The 7127-nt window shown below is 43.5% G+C and overlaps 2 long non-coding RNA genes across 3 annotated transcripts in view; one reads left to right on the forward strand and one right to left on the reverse strand.

The window, feature by feature from the left end:
* On the reverse strand, positions 232 to 6822 carry LOC110396295. Of its 2 annotated transcripts, none has more exons than XR_002436902.1 (3): positions 4872 to 6822; positions 881 to 941; positions 232 to 476 (listed from the first exon to the last, which is right to left on the reverse strand). It is a non-coding gene; the product is annotated as an uncharacterized LOC110396295 (long non-coding RNA). The 2 variants fall into 2 exon arrangements; XR_002436903.1 differs by lacking the exon at positions 4872 to 6822 and adding an exon at positions 3976 to 4070.
* Positions 4293 to 7127, forward strand: part of LOC110396296 — a 10501-nt gene continuing 7666 nt past the window's right edge. Inside the window, exon 1 of the long non-coding RNA XR_002436904.1 lies at positions 4293 to 4826. This is a non-coding gene — a long non-coding RNA (uncharacterized LOC110396296). The remainder of the gene's footprint in view (positions 4827 to 7127) is intronic.

Here is a 7127-nt window from a genome sequence, read left to right on the forward strand (position 1 = left end):
CCACACAAGGCATGGAGATGCTGATACTGGCACAGGGCAATAACTGTGATAGTTATTCAAATTACGAATGCCTCACCATAAGAGGAGTTCAAAACTACTATTTTGTTGAAAAAGACAATTACTATAAAACTGTGCTTATTAATATAAATACAGCGTATGTAAGTTTGGATAATGCCTTAAAAAGATCTTTCATTGAAGCTCATCCTCCCCTAAAAATATCCACACAGAACACTTAAAACTATGTCCCCAAATCCATGCTTAGGTACTGAAATAGAAGTGGCTTGATTTTAAGATGCCAAGCAAAGTCAGATCCCAGTAGGATCTGTGGGTTCTCACTCTTTCTGTCGATCAGGTCACTTCTACTAAGGCGCCTAGGTAAGATTTGAAGACCCTTACCAGGAGGAGTCAGCTCTGGGAATCCTGGATGAGCAGCCCGTGGAAGCAGTGGGATGCACAGCACCAGGTGGCTGCGTAGGCTGGACAAAGTACAGGCACACAGAGAGCACGCAGTGAGTGACGGGAAAGAGGAGTGAGGATAAGAAATGTCAAAACACTAAGAATCATGTACATATACAGATATGTTACAGCTTGCATGGAAAGAGAATTTTACAACTTCAACATAAATAAACTTGGGCTTTGTTTTAAATTAGCACCTGCTCCTGGATCCTGCATATTTCCCAGAGAAAAAAAAAAGAAAGAAAAACTGACTCCGTATCAGTCTAGATCAGAGGAAACGAAGCAGTTACTGAAGCAAGCTTGTTAGCAAAGCTGTCTGTACGCATTAGGCAAAGATGGGGAAGGCAAAGAGCCTGGACAGGAGTTTAGACAACAGGTACAACAGATAGAATAAGTACCAAAAAAACCTAATTTCGATACTTACTAGAAAGGTTCTGTCTTCCAGACCAGTAAAACATCTCCCCTAGATTGACACATACTTCATTCTAGAAAAAAAAGGAAAACTTCTTCCTAGCCTTTCCCAGTTCTGCTAATAGGCCTGCTGTAAGCATCCCTCAGCCTCCACAACCCCAGCGCACGCAGACTCTATCTAGGGCCAGAGTGCAGTGACAATAAGTTCAGCGAGTTACACGCCACCTCTCTGCTCTCAGCACAAACATTCTGACTATACTTGTGGCTAACATTAACCCACAGTGTCCATGAGCCCTCTACAGCTTTTTATTGGTGACTTATAACAACAGCTTGGGCCATAAGACTTTAACATGCTAAATGAAGGTAGAGGCCTCCATAACATGCCATCAGCAACACCACCAGGATTTTCAGATTGACATATGTCTGAAATATACTATAAAATGTACAGAGAAGCAAGAAGACATTTCCAGTCAACAAAGTGCTGGTTTCCCTTACTGCCCCCGTGGAGATGATTGCCCACTCACAACCCATGAGCAGCATGTTGTAAATGGATAAAGACAGCTGCAGCTCCCTTGGCCAGGATTTGTCAAGGAACAGGAAAGCACAGCAGTTGCACAGTGTCACAGACTCGTGTCCTTGCTGATAGTTGACCCAAACTTGGTTGAGAAACTGCTTTATAACATTACAAGAAACTTCTTCATAGGCCTACCCATATAGCTCTCCAGCCCTTTAAAAGTTCAGCCACTGCTGTCTAGGGATGTTAGGCAATTCCAGAGGATCTGTTTGTGTTACTGTTTTCTTTCTAAGGGTCACTGTCCAAAGGAATAAACCCGAGTGGAGCTTGAGAGTTCAAAAGGTTGCTTAGCTAGGCTGTCATGCTGCCATTTGACTTGAAATGATCAAAAGTAGATAACAAAGCATCTGGATTCTGCAAGCTGAAATGTTGCTCTGCTCCTGTGCAGAGGTCTACGGTTCTCATCTTTGATGTCACTTGGACTTAATGAACTTGCTGGGAAGACTGTGAGTGAATCATTGTGTACTACCATGCACCTAAGGACTCCCACCACGTCATGCGTAACTTAAAAAGTCTTTTAGAAAGGGTTTAGCAGAAATGAGCACCTCTAGGAAGTGAAGAAAAAAAGTAATTCAGCATTTTGTCAGATCCTGAACCATCCTCACATTTGATTCTACACCATGATAAACCAGAGAACATGTCCTCAGTTATACCGGAGGCTTTTCATCCTTTAGAGGTTTCTCGATTTCTCAGATTGTATTTCTTCTAGTACCTGGTTCCTGTGGTTTAAATCTTGAGAACTGAGTAAAGAATCTACAAACAAGTGGGACAGAAATCTGCTGTTGAACAAGATGGATCAGTCAGCCAGCTGATGGAGAATGGGAGTATTAGGACTTAGAGAAAAAGCAAAGATACCATGGAATTCATGATGACTGAATGCACCTGGCTTTACCACAGCACTTAAAATTCCTCTTTCTTCAGTCTGTGTCCCACACCCTTGCATTCACTACTTCCATTCTTCCCCCCCCCAGCCATTCTGGTTAAATTACTATTTGGAAGGACAAATTCCTCTTCAGCCTGTAGTAGTGTGGCTATTAAGCCAGACAAATTTAACTGTTGTGTAAACACACACCTTCTGTGTCAAATACTAAGGCCACTGAAGATTGTTGTGCTGTATGACAAGGCGTCCAGTTTCCTGATGAGAGCTGGGGGTCACAACACTGAGAAGAACAGACATTCTTTTGCAACAGGTGAGGGAACCTGTCTTAACTAGAGGGTAGGTACCTCAACTAGTGCCTGCTCAACACAACAGATAAATTAACCCATAAATCCTCAAACCATAATTTCTCATTTATCTCTGTTTTCTGAAAACCTTATATTGGATGCTTTTTGAATGCTACTGCATCACAGAGAATGATTCCTTAGGCCGCCAATAGGACACTTGCATCATTCACTCATCGTGGGCTTATCTCCAAGTCACAGACTACGTCACCATCTTTGGGATCCAGCATCTCTGTGCCATTCAACATTTAGCAATGCTGACAAAAGCCAGACAGAGGGCTGGGAACTAGTGCTCTCAAGGGAAAAAATGACCTTTCGTTGTTAAGCTTTCTCTGTGCTGGGGCAAGCTAGATTTCATAATTAATCCTGACACAGACCCCCATGCTCAAAACATATCTAAATAAAGCCCTCATAATAAATCAGGATTTATTATTCTAATCTCATTTAGGTCATACAGTGGCGTACAACAGTACAAATGTAGGGTCCTAACCTATAATCCTTAAGGCAGCCAAAGCTTCCACTGGCTTCCAGTGAAGTAATGACTATGCACCAAGTGCAGGACTTCACCCTCACATACTAATCAGAGTAATTAAAGTAGCTCTAAAGCAAGAAAACTGTGGTTTGATAACTTCATTTGATACTAGACCAGAAAAACAAATTTCATGTTACTCATTAAATAGAAACTAGAAAGGGACAGATTCCATGAACTAGATACATCAGAACTTCCAAGCCTTTGTTTCATGTTGGACTTTTGCCTCTATTAGCTGCTTATAATCTGATTTCAGGCTCTTCTGCAGAATTCCCCATTGCACAACGTGCAATTAGTGCAGACTGAATCGCATAGATGAAATCTTCATTCCATATTAGTAAGAAGTCCTGAAAATTCTGAAATTTCTGTCCATGCTGTACACTCCTCAGAGATCAAGAGAAGGCTCAACAATCTGCAGAGGTAAGACTAAAAAGCCCTGAAAAAGATTTCTTCCTTTTCACTGTTTAAATAGTTCTTCATAGCTTTCAGTTTCCTGAATGCCTCTGTAACTCAGATAGAGGCATTAAATCCACAATAGCTCAAGTAGTATACATCCTCCTCTCTGCTAGCCTTCAGCACTTCCTCTGCCTTAGGGCTTACCCATTCTTTGCACCCCCCACAGGAAAAACACCTTAAAGAGGAACTACAGAAACTAGGTACTTCTCTGCAGTGGGAATTCCCTTAGATATTTCAGTCAGCTGGGTGTGACGTGGCTGGAAAAGAGAGATGGAACATGCAGACTGAAAAAAGGGGGAGATGGAGCAGAGTGCTAAGGATTGCTTACCCCTCTGTCCAGCATTTCCTATCACCCACAACACATCCTGGCAGAGAATGCCTTCTCTTTACAAAAGCCTTAAGAAAAGCCTATTTAAGCAGGGATGATTTCAGCTACAACCAATAAAGGAAATTATTTTCTTCCCTTGGCTTCTAACAATTAGACAATGTGAAGCATGTGTTTCCCAGTTAATAAAGTCCCATGTGTTAGCAATTATCTGCTTCAGCCCTGAGTATTTGCTAGTTCAGATAGCTGAAGGTCAGCTCTGGAAGAAAAGGACCAGAATCTTACTTACTCCTCCAACTGTTGCCTAGAGAGGTTTTTTTTTTTTTTTTTTTTTTTTACCCCAGTATTCTAAGGCTGCTCTAAGGAGTGCTGACAGCCGGGTAACTCAGAGGGCTGTGCAATGCTAGGGAGCAGCCTCGCAATCCCTCTGCATTCAGAGGCTGTGTATGGCAAGGGAGCCCTCTGGATGGGCACTGGAGAAACTTTTCAGCAGTAGAATTGGCCTTAGAGCAGTGATAAGGACGTTTTTGTTGGTGAGAGGCCTACAGAACTCCAGCCTGGCCCTTCTGGCATATAAAAATAGAGCAGAAAAGGGCAACCAGGCTGGCTGGCAGCAGATGATAGCGCCTGGGATTTCAAGGCACTGTAGCTCTGCAGGGGATAGAGAACTGCTGAACTGCTTGTCAAACCTACTGCTCAAGAATGAGTTCCTGCAGGATGAGGTGTCTTTGATTACTAGTGAATCCGACATGCAACTCCAGGGCTGAAACCAGGGAGCAAACAACCCTTCACAGCCAGCGTGCGTTCAGCACCTAACAGAAGATTCAGCCAACAGCACCCTCCTCACTTGATCTGTACGTATCCTTTGTATGCTGTATCGCACGTTAATAGGCTCGTACTTGTGCCGTTGTCCTCCTGCTGCCGGCTGACCTGCACGGCCCACTGCCGCTCACTCTCCCATGACGTTCACGCAGGACCTCTCGCTCTCCCTCCAGCACCGCCCCAAGATGTCGACGCCAGCTCAGCCGGCCCGCCAGCGCTGCGGCACCACAGCGGCCCCTGGCGGCGGAGGGCCGGGCTGTGACTGAGCGAGGGTGCACGTGAGGAGTGCGGGGAGTGTGACCCGGCCCCGTACGCAGTTGGTGCCATTAGGGCCCCCCACATGTACGTGCAGCGTTTGGGGCTGTATAGGAGCCCAGGGCCCAGCGGAGCAGTGGGCTTGCTTCTGCTCATCACCTGAGAAGGACTGACTAGAGGGGAGACAGATCACAGCTTCTTTTTCCCTCTCTGTGTGTCCTGACGGCATCCGTTTTTTTGCACTGCCTATGGAGATGCCTGCTTTCTCCATAAAGCTCTCCTGGAAGAGTTGCAGCAGCAGTTACAGGCTTCTGCCTTGAGCTGCACACAGACAGGCGGCTTCCTGTCCCAGCCAGCAGCTCCTCCAGAGCTGGCACTGTTGCAAAGCAGCCATCAGGATAGCCCCCTTCTTTGTTCTGCTCACTTCTAAAGGAATTTATTTGTTCATGAGTTTTGACTCGGTGGCAGAAATTGAGCTGTATCTCCTCCCCCTTGAAATCATAAAAATATACCACAAATAAAGTTGACAGGCGCAGGTTTAACAAAGCATTGTTTTTGTTGGGGGAAGAGTGCCAAGAATATATCGTATATTTCCAAGCAGAGCTAATGCTGCTCCTCGCACAGTAAAAGAAAAGAGGATTGCTCCTTGAATTTGATGATCGTGCAGACTATTTATGTTTGTTTATACCGTGACCGAACTCTGAACACATTAGACTTGAAATGGCCCAGCTGGAAAACTTGGATGAGTGGGTAGATCAGAGCAGGGAACTGTAGAAGTATGGAAAGAAACCAACAAAAACAGAATACTGAAAGAAAGAGAAAAGGAGAGCTTGAAGGAGCAGAGCTTCGGATGTTATTGTAGGAACTACATTAAAGAAAATCTCTGCTTGAAGACAGGAAGTCCCATGCAGATCTCTAAGCTTTGGGGAGCTGTCTGCACAATTCTCCTAAGTTGTTTGAAGATACCAACATAGCAGAACCTTTCTTTTTTCGCTTCTTTTTCATAAATCTGTGTCCATGTGAGTTTATTATATTAAATAAGCATCTTTTTATAGTAATAATAAGTTTACTAAGTTAACTGCTTAAAACTTAGGGGATGGTGGAATTAAGGTTGTCAGTGCAAGCTTCATTTGAACCCCTTCGCAAGTGCTTTTCAGTGTTCCCTTCAACAACTCTTTCCCTGCAGGATCCTCACTTCATTCAGAGATGAGAGTGGGGAGTACTGCAAGTGTTCCAGGAGGAGCCAGGCTGTTGGGAAGTGACGTGGTTGTTTGTAGGGCACAAGATATAAGAGAATTGTGGGTTGGTAAAATAAGGGTTTGTGTAAGGGCACATGAGGTCTTTGTGACTGCTGGCTATTTGGGATTCTTGGCCTGAGCATCATCTGGGGGATTTCGGTAAGCAGAGGATGAGGAGAGCTGAGGAGCTTTGCAGAGAGGAAAGGTTAGAAACAGTCCAGCGCTACATGCTGTGAAAGCAGCAGGGACAGAATGATTTAACAGCTGGGAGGGAGAGCAGGGAGTAGGTACTTATCCTGGACATGCTTCTGTCACCTCCAGCTGTGCTGGCTTTAGTTTATTTTGGAGCAAAAGCCAGTAATACAATGGCAGATTTCCAATCCTCTTATGGAACAGACAATGTGCCCTAAAAGGACCTCAATCATTTTTGCTGTTAAAACATTTTAAGAGATGTGCTTCTGTATGGAACTGTGTTTCCTCTTAACTCTGCCATGCAGAGGATGTTTCACTGGAACTGCTGTCTTTTATTTTTCACATCTTGATGGCTCAGATTTAAAAATAAAGTATATCTCAAATAAACATAATAAAGCCATTTGATTAATGAATATAAAAACATACAAAATTTCAAAATACCTTAATGAATGAAACCAAGCAGCTGAATTTGAGCCTGGTTAATGTGTATGAAATATTCTGAGATGTGTATCACCTCATCAGTCAGTTTGAGAGAAATTCATTAAAGATACCTCCACTGGGGGATAACTGACCAAGTTAAAATCTAAATTTACTATAGTTAACTGCATTATTATCTACTACTTTTTTTTTTTTTTTTTTTTTTTTTTT

The sequence above is a fragment of the Numida meleagris genome, chromosome 3 (genome assembly GCF_002078875.1).
Source record: "Numida meleagris isolate 19003 breed g44 Domestic line chromosome 3, NumMel1.0, whole genome shotgun sequence".
NCBI lineage: Eukaryota > Metazoa > Chordata > Aves > Galliformes > Numididae > Numida > Numida meleagris.